We start from the raw sequence: 12,602 nt of genomic DNA, 5'->3' as shown, positions 1-12,602 counted from the left end.
CTCTCAACCACCCCCCCCGGCCCCCGTTTTCCACTTTGTCAAGACATGGCAAGAAGGCAGCCACTTGCAAACTACGAAGCAGGTTCTCACCAGATACTGCATCTGCTGGCGCCATGATCTTGGACTTCCCAGCCTATAGAACTATGAAAAATAAGCGCTAGTTATTACCCAGTCTGTGATAATTTGTTGTAACAGCCCTGAATGACTAAGACACAGAATATCACCATTTCTTTCTTTTTTTTTTAAATTTTTTTAAAAGATTTTATTTATTTATTTGACAGACAGAGATCACAAGTAGACAGAGAGGCAGGCAGAGAGAGAGGCAGAAGCAGGCTCCCTGCTGAGCAGAGAGCCCGATGTGGGACTCGATCCCAGGACCCTGAGATCATGACCTGAGCCGAAGGCAGCGGCTTAACCCACTGAGCCACCCAGGCGCCCCCTCACCATTTCTTAATTTAAGAAGTGGACATTCAGGTCCAGTTCTACCTGACCCAAAACCATCACTTCTTTTACTGTATTAAAAAAAGGGGGGGGAGGCATACCTATATTCTGGTAGTAGTATATTTTAAATTAAATTTTACTTCTTGTAAACACATCGACTTTTAATCTAACAGAGTTAGACAAATAAATAAATAAATAAATAAGCTATCACTGGTCTTATTTTCATATTCCAGTTGGGACAAGGACAGTGAGACTTTAAATTATCTGCAACTAGGAGCTACATGCTTTCTACACAGTGTCCTTTACCATCCCTCACTCATTTTTACACTCCAGATATACTTATGCTGATACTGTCGACTCCAAGACACTCAAAAGTGTGGGGAACAGCACTCAACAAAGCTAAACACATGTATTAAGGCATAGAGTCAGTAAGTGAAGAGATACTATTCTAACTCACTTTTTTTCTTTCCTTAAACGCAGACAGCTCAAAAATGAAATTCCAACACCTTAAGAGAAATAGTCAAGGTTAGCCATAGGTCGGAAACCTAACCAATTTCTACAGTTGTACATGAAGAAGTTAAATGTGGTCACATGAAATAAGCAGACTGTAGCATGGAAACACAAATACTAGAAGAATGTAGTGAGACCTTGATACATGCATGCCCAGAGAGAGCTGGGGGAAAATGTATCGAAAATTCTACCTGCCTTAATTAAAGTCTTGGCAAAAATAAAAGAATATGTGAAAGACTAGGCATTGAGTTTACAAAAAAATGATTAAGGATCTGCAAACATCTTGAGTGTTTTTCAAACTGAGAGGATGGAAAGAGGAACAAAGAGGGAGAGAGGGTGAGACAGAGAAAAACTGATTATGCTTCTAATGCCTCTAGCCCTGAAGATGTAATGCTGAATCTGACATGGACCATAACTTTAAATAGTCCAACAAAACAGTAGGAGGAAACCGAATTAATTTTTCCTATTATTCTCTACCTTTTTGTTCGTATCCTTCTCTCTCTTTATTCTTCCTTCCTTAGTTCCTTTTCCTTACTCTGTTGATGTTTATTGGTTGTTGGACACCATCAAACCATGCTTGGCCCTGAGATTTCAAAACTGAATACAGGTTTTCCATGTTCTTTGAGGAGGGCTCACAGCCTAATGAGGAGAGTCACAGAAAGAAACTTCACTGCACAGGCTATAATTTAGGTCAAGAAGTAGTGTGTGTGCAGAGGAGACTGGCTCCTAGGGAAAGGTGTAAGGCAGACTGGAGGCATGGAAATGCAACCTCCCCTAATGACATGACATGACAGGTAGCTCGACGACAAGTGTATTTTGTGATTTCAGAATACTGACCTTAAGTTAGGTGATTTTTTTTTTATTCTATTCCCAGATTTTTATCACATTAAATTAAGACCTCTTCCAAAATTGGGTTTTATTTAAGAAACAAGTCAAATTGCATCAATTTATTTGTATAAGACATTTGGAAATATCAATATTTTTTCCTAGGCTTGTTTAAATTTTAATCATGATATCGTGCTGGGAAATAGTAGCTTTGTGAGGTGCTCACAAAAGATAAATGTGAAAATCAGCAGATTTGAAAAACACAGAGAATTTGAAGAAACATAGAAGAAAATCCCAACTCTGTTTCAAAAATAACTGAAGTGATAAAGTACCTCATTCAATTCAGTTATATTTCCACTCTTCAATGCTTCCTACTTAGCATAGTTAAGAATCTTAGGTAGATTGGGAGAAATAACTGTATACACTTTCTTAGAGCTGTGCCTTTCCAACTCTATTTTACAATCTCTGTGCCATTTTTTTTTTCTTTTTAACATTTATACTACCTTTGTATTTACCCTTTGGGCTAATTTGTAGTTGACCCCAGTAATAGAGCCCCTTTAAGCAACATTTTGTGACAGGCAATCATTGATTTAGCAGTCCTGCAGAATGCCTTAAAAATCAATGTGTTCAAAGAAGGAACTGGTGGGACTTTATAATATCACATCTTGTTTTTATCACAAATTTCCAATTTACCAAGTTCCTGTCTCATTATTTATACCAGACAGGGCATGCTGATGAGATACACAACCCATTCTGTCCCTTTTGGCAATCCATTTATAACTGAAGCACAATTAATATCTTTACCGCTGTTCTCTAGGCAGAAAGAAAAATGTGGCAGCAAGGATTTTGTACATGTTTGAGTATAAATATGTGAAATGAGGAGCACCGGGATATGTCTAAAAACAGTGGAATCTGAGCTTTTCTTGTTTTTAAATTCTCCAGAGAAATATTTTCTTTTTTTAAATCATTTTTTAATTTATTTTCAGCATAACAGTATTCATTGTTTTTGTACCACACCCAGTGCTCCGTGCAATCCGTGCCCTCTCTAATACCCACCACCTGGTTCCCCCAACCTCCAACCCCCCCACCTCTTCAAACCCTTCAGATTGTTTTTCAGAGTCCATAGTCTCTCATTGTTCACCTCCCCTTCCAATTTCCCCCAACTCCCTTCTCCTAACTCCCCATGTCCTCCATGCTATTTGTTATGCTTTCAAAACACTATTTCATATAGAACGTGCAGCTACCTATAGTGGCTCTCCAGATTCCCCAGGAAAATAATTAGGAATCTGGATGGTCATTAAATACAAACTTCATCATGACATTCCTTCAAAGGAAAAGCATAAATGGGAAAATCCATGAATTTCTAGAGAATTCCACATCATTTTAACTTCTGTATTTCCCATTCGTTGTCATTGGCCCTTTCTTACTTCCAAATATTCGTCTTTTCTTTTAGTTAGATACTGACCATTACCATCAAATATAAAGAAACCACTATATTTCTGGCCCAAGTATTTATTTGATTGGATTATCTCATTTAGGTTTCACATAAACCCTAAAACTTATATTTAAATGACTTCTAGCTTTCTGAGAAAGGAGAAGAATAAATAGGGACCCAATAAATGTTTGTTTTCAATTCATTCATCTGCTCAATTACAGATGTTTTCCATATGGACATTTGTTGTATAATTAAAATAGCAACTACCCCCATAGTTAGTATAGTAAGGGGAACAAATGATTAATACAGAGATAAGTAGGGAGATTGATAACTGGTAAGTAGATACATAAATGTAGATTAGATATATAGATGTAGTGAAACATTTGACTTAGTAATTCCACCTCTTTCAAGTTATCTTAGAGAAAGAACCCAAAACATGAGCAAGCTTTTTTTTTTTGGCTACATGCTGACAGAACAAATGAATACCTATTTAAAAAACATTTAGAGGAGGGCTGGGTAGCTCAGTCAGTTGGGTGTCCAACTCATGATTTTGATTCAGGTCATGATCTCAGGGTCCTAAGATCGAGCTCTGTGTTGGGCTCCACAGTGGACATGGAGCCTGCTTAAGATTTTCTCTCCCTTGGGACGCCTGGGTGGCTCAGAGGGTTGTGCCTCTGCCTTCGGCTCGGGTCATGATCTCAGGGTCCTGGGATCAAGTCCCACGTCGGGCTCTCTGCTCAGCGGGGAGCCTGCTTCCTCCTCTCTCTCTGCCTGCTGCTCTGCCTATTGTGATCTCTCTCTGTCCATGAATAAATAAAAATCTTTAAAAATATATATATAAAAAAAAAGATTTTCTCTCCCTCTCCCTCTGCTTCTCCCCCTTCGCTTGCTCTCTCACTCAAAAATAAATACACGGATGAATGAATGATAAATAAATAAAACATTTAGAATATCATTGGTAGTAGTTATAATAGCAAACCTTAAAATAGAAAAAAAGAAAAAGATGAAGATAAAATCGGCTATACAAAATGAAAACAACCAAAGGAAAATACTGTTTCAAAAAAGAAAGAGAAGAAGAAAGGAAAGGAAAGGAAAAAAGAGAAGAAGAAAAAGGGAAATGAAAAGAAAAGAACAAAACTAAAATGTTTAGGTCACTGTCATGGGTTCCCATAACCAACAGATGTGGGACTTAACAATCCTAAGCTGACTCTGACTGGCAGCAAATGGCAGGAACTATGCACTCTCGAGTGATTCATGCCCTAGGTACTGCGGAATATGTACCATACTATGTACTATGCACTATGTGATATATACTATATTATTCCTATAGGACTTAAAAAAAATCCAGAACTTAGCTGCTATTTGAGAATCAGAATGTGGAGAGACACTCACTGGACATATGTTTAAACTATCCAACAAAGCACAGTATGTCAGAAAACAGAGCAAGGTGTCCAGTTTGAGAAGAATCCTGCTCTGGGTGAATGATTCCTTCATCAGAGCCAGAATCCCCAGAGAAGTGGTGTTTAAAATGCAGAGAGAGGCTTAGGTCCTACCCCTTGGAAACCAACTCAGAATGAGAGGAGAGAACAAGGAATCCACCTCACCACACAGGAGCCCACGGAAACGAGCTGTTTGTGAATTGGGAAGAGGAAGAGGGGCTTATGCCCTTTTGAAAGTTATAGGTTATTTCAAGTTTTTAATTACAAAAGTAATACCTACTCCCTGTGGGAAGTGCTCCTCTTTTTAGTAGGTAACTCAAAGAGACACCTTAGAAGGCACAGAGGTAAGAAGGCTGGGCTTTTAGTACTGTGCAAAAAGTGTTAAAAAGTTAATTAGCACCTGCACTCTAAGGAGCAGTGAGTACAGTGTAGGACCGAGAGGGGGTCAAACCCCGTGAACAGCCTCCAGGAGAGCCCGCAGAACTGCCAAAGATAACAGCTTACACTTTACTTTTGTAAATATTTAAACCTATATATTGTAATTTTTCGGTTGGACTAAAGCATTAGGCACTTCTAATTCTCTCTCTAATTAGAGTGTAGCTTGTATGAATGTGTGCTTTTATTAATGGAAATCAATAATGAATACAGTTGCTGCTATATAAATACCAAAAGATTAGTTATTTAGACAATCCTAAGCATCCACTAGACTCTTTAATTTCCACAAAGAATCCTGAAGTAGGCTGGATGCTTCACCCTACCTTTATTGGCTGGCATATCCCCCAGGCGGGTATTGCCTCTGAAAGGAATAAAAACCTCTGTAGCAGTGTTTTCTGAACTGTGAGCCACACTGTTAATTAAGAAGCGAACTACAAACTGGTATACGTGAAATTCTCAGGTCCCCGAAAGAATTTCGTATGGAATGGCTTACATCAACTTGCCTATTTATGGTAATTAAATGCTTGGGTGGTACACAGTAAGTTCTCAGTAGATTTACTATATATTTGATAAATAATAAATACATAATATTAAATAAATAAATAAATATCAAATATTGTCTTGAATCAATATTACAGGCCCAACTTAAAATATTATCTCCCCGTTGTTCTTATTTTCCTTATGGGGCAACTAGACACAAGGCAGGTTGCAAGAAATCTTGCCTAAGACCACACAGATTGCGCGAGCCTCTGTTTTCGCCAGACATGATGCTAGAACCTAGGGATTCAAGGTTAGATAAATAAGACACAGCACTTCCCCTGCGGAAACCCCTAATTTTACGACGTCTGGGTGGACATGTTTGAAAAATCCCTAAGAAGTTGGGCAGTCATATTAGGTGACAGCTTTCACAGGTAGAAGCAGGCAATTATAAACTTGGAACAACTCGGAAGCTTAGTGTTTTTCTCAGACTATGTCATGCTGTTTCTGTGGTTCATTCCCTAATATATCAACATTGTTTCTTTAGGATACGAAATAGCTTTGCAAATGTTCTGGTGGTACCTCGGAAAGATGTGTCGTACCTCTCTTATTTTGTTTTCACAATCTCCTGGCACACTACCGGGGACACCAAGCCGAGAAATCTGGCATTAGAGTTACCCACGGAGCAAGTGGTTTTCAAAGTGTGGTCTCCAGACCAGCAGCTTTAGCCTCCCGCAGAACTTGTTAGACATGTAAATTTTCAGCTTCATTCCAAATGTACTGAATCATAGACTCTGAGGGTGAAGCTGTGAAACTATTTTAACCAGTTCCCCAAGTTCTACTGATGCACAAATTACGGGAGCCGGTACTATTACACCAGATGAACATCTCTGATGTAAAAAAAAAGAAAAAAAGAAGCCACTAATATAATGTGTTCATAATGCTTTTTTTTAAAATTCTATTTATTTATTTGACAGAGATCACAACTAGGCAGAGAGGCAGGCAGAGAGAGAGAGAGGAGGAAGCAGGCTCCCCGCCGAGGAGAGAGCCGGATATGGGGCTCAATCCCAGGACCCTGGGACCATGACCTGAGCCGAAGGCAGAGGCCCCAACCCACTGAGCCACCCAGGCACCCCTGTTCATAATGCTTTAACTTCTTTTTATAACTTTACAACCTTCTGAGTAATGTAAGACAATTATGAAGATTCTAATTTTATAGAAAATTAGACTGAGAAATTCCCCGAACCTCCTTGCATTCAAAGGAGTCCAGGAAATACCAAAACTGGGAATACATCTAAGCATGCTTTTTAATTTTTTAATATGCAATCCATTTTTAGTTAGTGTCAGTAAGGATAAAGTCATGAATCTCTCTGTTTTCATCCAATGATTTCCAGTAATTATGGTATCTTACCACCAAATGGTAGGGTGTCATGATCAGAATAGCCACATTTTTTTAGGATGGCAAATTAAGAAATACAGGATGCAGTACAGTTTTCATGTTAATTATACTTTTTTTCTGTAAAATTAATATAATACAGCTAAGCGCAGTCATTAAAATTATATACTTTGTGAAAGCTGTTGAACAAGAATTAAATAAGCATAAATTTCCAGGCACACAATTTCACAAATCCCTTAAGAAACGAAAATTGCTGCTCTCCTAGCTCCCACGTTATCTTAAAAGACTTCAGGGTCTCAATGACAACTTCCTGGTGGTCTCCATTCATTACCCAAGGCACCCACCTATTTCAGGGCTTTAGACTGACTAAGAATCCTAGACATTTTGCTTTTATGAGAATTTTCAAAGAACTTTCAAAACTAGGTCTAAGCGTGCTTGAATCCACTGTCAGGGAATCGGCCCCTGCTCGCTTGGGTCGAGCTCATTTCTCTGTACACAGTTGTTCAGGCAACAAAAGAAGAAGCAAGGACTAAGAGATGTTGATCATAGAAAAAGAACCCTCTTACACGTGTATTCTTTTTTTAAAAATATTTTATTTATTTATTTGACAGAGATCACAAGTAGGCAGAGAGGCAGGCAGAGAGAGGAGGAAGCAGGCTCCCCACTAAGCAGAGAGCCCGATGCGGGGCTTGATCCCAAGACCCTGGGATCATGACCTGAGGCGAAGGCAGAGGCTTTAACCCACTGAGCCACCCATGCGCCCCATTACACATGTAGTCTCACGGTAAAGATGTTCTCCTCTCTCTTTAGTAAATGAATATGTGCTGACCAGCCACCAACAGCAAGTTAGCTTCAACTTTCCATTTGTGTCTGTCCCCTTGCCCCTCATTTCTGATCCAAGCATTATCCTAGATTTGGTGGAAAGCACACGGAAAGTACATTTGGCAGAGGGAAGCTGCTTCTGTGGGGCGTATAAATAATAAGAGCTGGAACAGGCAGACTTGAGGCAAATCATAAATCTCTGAGTCTACTATACTTACCTGCTTTATTCACATGACTGTACTATCATGGAGAACCAGTGGGATCGAAAAGATATACAACGCTATTGCACAACATGTAAAAATCTCATACAAACATTGAGGCATCCCCAAAGATCGTTGTAATACATATTTACATAGTCAACATCAGTTCTCTTACATCTAAACCTCTACCTCTGTCGTTAGAATGATGTACCATTTCAGACACCTTTTTACTACATTTATAAAACCCACTGAAATCAAACACAATTACTTTAAGCACCGCCATAAAGAAATAATTTCATCATCTTATTAGAACAAGACTACCCAATGCCATATATTACTGTTGGAACTGAAAAACTCATAAAGAAGTAAATGGGGGTAATGTGGAATTCTTTTTTTTTTTTTTTTTTTAAGATTTTATTTATCTATTTGACAGAGAGAGAGATCACAGGTAGGCAGAGAGGCAGGCAGAGAGAGAAGGGGAAGCAGGCTCCCTGCTGAGCAGAGATCCCGATGCGGGGCTAGATCCCAGGACCCTGAGATCATGACCTGAGCTGAAGGCAGACTTAACCCACTGACCTACCCAGGTGCCCAGTAATGTGGAATTCTTGGAACAGAGGCTTCGTAAGCATTTGCTGAAACTCAAATCCTTTGGAACTTGAACCAGCTTGAATCAGAGCCCACAATATAAATAATTTCTCGCCCCCATTTTTGCCAAGATAATACAAAATTAATGATCTCTCATGTTCCTATGAAGACTTTCGAATCTACACATATTTCACTATGGGTGTATAGATGGAGAGTAGACTGCACTAGACAGAGAAGAGAATTCCCTTCAGGATAGAATTTATATTTCAGAGTAGAGAGACTGTGAGTCAAGCTAGCTATTTTTGTTGCTGTTCCAGACTCGACGCATTTTTCTCTTTGATTTGGAAAGAAAGCAGCATTTTCCCTCCAACTCAGACAGTATATATCACACAAATCCACACACAAACACACACGCTGGAACATATAGACAGAGTGAAGGGTGAAGGAGCGCGCGTGTGTGTGTGTGTGTGTGTGTGTGAGAGAGAGACAGAATGAGAGAGTACGAGAGGGAGTGACAGAGAGGGAGGTGGAAGGACAGAATGTGTGCAAAAAAGAGGCAAAATATTAGAGATTCTTGCTTCCTTCAAGGATTATGAGAACATTTTTTTAGACACTGCATTAACCTACAATTCATAAACTGTTAAGTTAAAAACTATAAAGAAGGGGGATTAGAATGAAGGTTTTGTCACAGTTAAGAAAAATAATTGCAAACCAAAATATGTTTTCGTGCTTTCTGTGTAGAAATCACTCTCACAATGTGTCAGAGCGTGCGAGCAACAACCATGCCCTCACATGACTGACCACCTAGTCATGTATTAGAAGAATTTGGATCTTTCTTTGAATATATTTTTATGTGCATTCGTGAAGGATGAAAGACTGAGCAATGAGTTTCATTTTCTACTCCTAGAAAAAATACCCTGAAAAAGATGCTCAAAGAGCACCCTGAGGGGCGCCTGGGTGGCTCAGTGGATTAAAGCCTCTGCCTTCGGCTCAGGTCATGATCCCAGGGTTCTGGGATCGAGCCCCGCATCAGGCTCTCTAATCAGCATGGAGCCTGCTTCCTCCTCTCTCTCTGCCTGCTTCTCTGCCTACTCGTGATCTCTGTCTGTCAAATAAATAAATAAATAATCTTTAAAAAAAAAAAAAAAAAAGAGCAGGGGCGCCCGGGTGGCTCAGTAGGTTAAAGCCTCTGCCTTCGGCTCAGGTCATGATCTCAGGGTCCTGGGATCGAGCCCCACATTGGGCTCTCTGCTCAGCAGGGAGCCTGCTTCCTCCTCTCTCTCTCTGCCTGCCTCTCTGCCTACTTGCGATCTCTGTCAAATAAATAAATAAAATCTTAAAAAAAAAAAAAAAAAAAAAGAGCACCCTGAATAATTATGCCCAAATGGAAGAAATACTTCAGAATTCCTCACCTGGATTTCTGTATTTATTTTTTTCTTCTTCTTTGTTTTAATTAAAGATTTATTTATTTGTCAGTGAGAAAGAGCGCAAGCAGGGGGAGCAGCAGGCAGAGGGAGAAGCAGGCTCTCTGTTGAGCACTGACCCCAATGAAGAACTTGATCCCAGGACCCTGGAATTGGGACCTGAGCTTCTTTGAAGAAGGCAAATGATCAACTCACTGAACCACCCAGGCGTCCCAGGATTTAAGTATTTAAATATAATTGCAAAGGCCTTAGTTTGGGGACAGCAGGAAGTGAATGAACCCATACCTACCTTAAAAGCAGCCGTTATTCTCCTAAATAGACACACACACACACACACACACACACACACACACACACACACATTATATATATACATATATAGACCTATATATTTAACATACAACATTGTACTCCAGTGGGACATACAGAATGTTTTAGTTAGATTAAGGGGTTTGTGGTAAGACTGTAAAGAATAAAATCCCAAACTCACTGCATATTTGCTGTAAGACTGTTAGCCAATTGCTGTATTGTCTTTACTTGATACAAAAAAAAAAAAAAAAAGCGCCTCATAGATGTGTGTACATGGTCAAATCAGGTGAAACTGCCTAGAGTAGTTTTGGTCTTCAGCAGTAGTAATGATAAGGATATTGATAATGATGACGCCTACACCATAGATTCACTGAGCACCCAGTGTGTTTAAGACACCAGCCCAGGAATTTTGTAGGTGATACTCTTATTTCTTAACAAACAGTTATTGAAGGTCTACCAAGTGTCATTACTCCACATACATTAGTTTTCTAATGAAGAGTGAAAGAATATCATTTTAAAAATTACAAACTGGCGGCGCCTTGGTGGCTCAGTGGGTTAAAGCCTCTGCCTTCAGCTCAGGTCATGATCTCAGGATCCTGGGATCGAGCCCCGCATCAGGCTCTCTGCTTAGTGGGAAGCCTGCTTCCTCCTCTCTCTCTGCCTGCCTCTCTGCCTACTTGTGATCTCTGTCTGTCAATTAAATAAATAAAATCTTAAAAACAAAAATTACAAACTGGATGTGCAGAGAAAAGAAAGAATACATCCAAATCTGCATGTGTCATGAGCGGTCTCCCAGATCTACCACCTCCTCTCCAGAGTTCTCATGTCCCCTGCCCCCCTCATTTGAGTCTCTAGGTAGCATCTCGTGTTGCACATTAAATCCTATTTTATAAGAGGCTAAGTTGCCACCTGAAGATTTTGATCCCTTATACGTGAATAAGATTAATATATTCACCTCCATGTCCTGCCTGAGTTCCTAAAGCCAGGGAAAAATAAAAGATGACAGAGTGACTCTTATATTTCATTGTCTAAATCCCACACAAATGAGTTTCCTCGATAGTAGACTGTCAAATCATTATTCCCCAGCTCTCCATGAGACCCTTACCTCCAATGACCAGAAACCAAAAGAAAGTAATAAATAGGGACACCTGGGTGGCTCAGTTGTTTACATGTCCCACTCCTAGTCTAGGCTCAGGTCGTGATCTTGAGGTTGTGATCTCAAGGTTGTGAGACAGAGCCCTGCCTCAGGCTCCACACTCAGCAGGGAGTCTGCTTGGATTCTCTCCCTCTCTCTCTGCCCCTCCCCACCCCCTGCGCGCACACACTCTCTCTCCCTCTAAAATAAATAAATCTGAAAGTAAAAAAGAAAAAGAAAATAATAAACTTTATTTATATTGAGTCACTAAGGGAAAGAATGTTACAGTTTAAGATGGATTTCTTTTAAATAGGAGGGAGAAGGGGCTCATGGGTGGCTCAGTGGGTTAAAGCCTCTGCCTTTGGCTCAGGGCATGATCCCAGGGTCCTAGGATCAAGCCCCACATGGGGCTCTCTGCTCAGCAGGAAGCCTGCTTCCCTCTCTGTCTCTGCCTCCCTCTTTGGCTACTTCTGATCTCTGTCTGGCAAATAAATAAATAAAATCTTAAAAAAAAATAGGAGAAAGAAACTTGAATAGCAAAAGAAAAACCAATGAAGGAGGCTATGAGCATCCTCTCTTTTAAACAGAAAGCACTTTCCTCACTTCTATATCAGTTTAGTTTATACAGGAAGATCGAAGACACATTATCACGTAAAAGAAATTCCCTCTTTGTCACATTTCAAGATCAACTGCCTTGTCACTCTGAGAGGCACTACAGATCTTGATAACATTCCAATAACAAAATGCCTCATGTTTCTCGAAGATGTAGGATTTCTAGAGTGCTATCTGTTGTAACAGCTCCTTACCTTCTCAGGAACATACTGTGTCTGGTCCTTATTGAGCCTGTCCCAGGCTCATCCACTACACCTCTTAGTTCCACAGACCATGACAACACATCTCTCTGTCACCCTTGACCTCCGTGCAGGAAGGTCTTTGGTCTGTTTCCCTAATTGCAATTGAAATATTCAGAGAGAACATTGCTCATCATTTTGGTCCTATCTTCCTTTTTTGGCTTAATACATATTTTCTGAGATACCTGTGTTTGAGTCTTGCTAGGCGCAGGAAGACAACAGTGAACTTAGAAACAAAGGCTCCATCTTATGATTAACACAGATAACTACACAAGTAATTAATAAATTATAATTGAATGAAAGAAAAGAATGGTAGGA

General features: G+C 39.8%; 1 protein-coding gene across 1 annotated transcript in view; it reads right to left on the bottom strand.

Moving 5' to 3' along the window:
• The window catches only part of CDH8 (cadherin 8), a 371,685-nt gene that overhangs the window by 214,383 nt on the left and 144,700 nt on the right, over positions 1–12,602 (bottom strand). The gene's annotated exons all lie outside the window — the stretch shown is intronic.

The sequence above is a fragment of the Lontra canadensis genome, unplaced genomic scaffold (genome assembly GCF_010015895.1).
Source record: "Lontra canadensis isolate GAN:19392208 unplaced genomic scaffold, GSC_riverotter_1.0 scaffold8, whole genome shotgun sequence".
Taxonomy (NCBI): Eukaryota; Metazoa; Chordata; class Mammalia; order Carnivora; family Mustelidae; genus Lontra; species Lontra canadensis.
The sequence above is the reverse complement of the archived record's forward strand: the minus strand, read 5'-3'. Positions and strand labels throughout refer to the sequence as shown.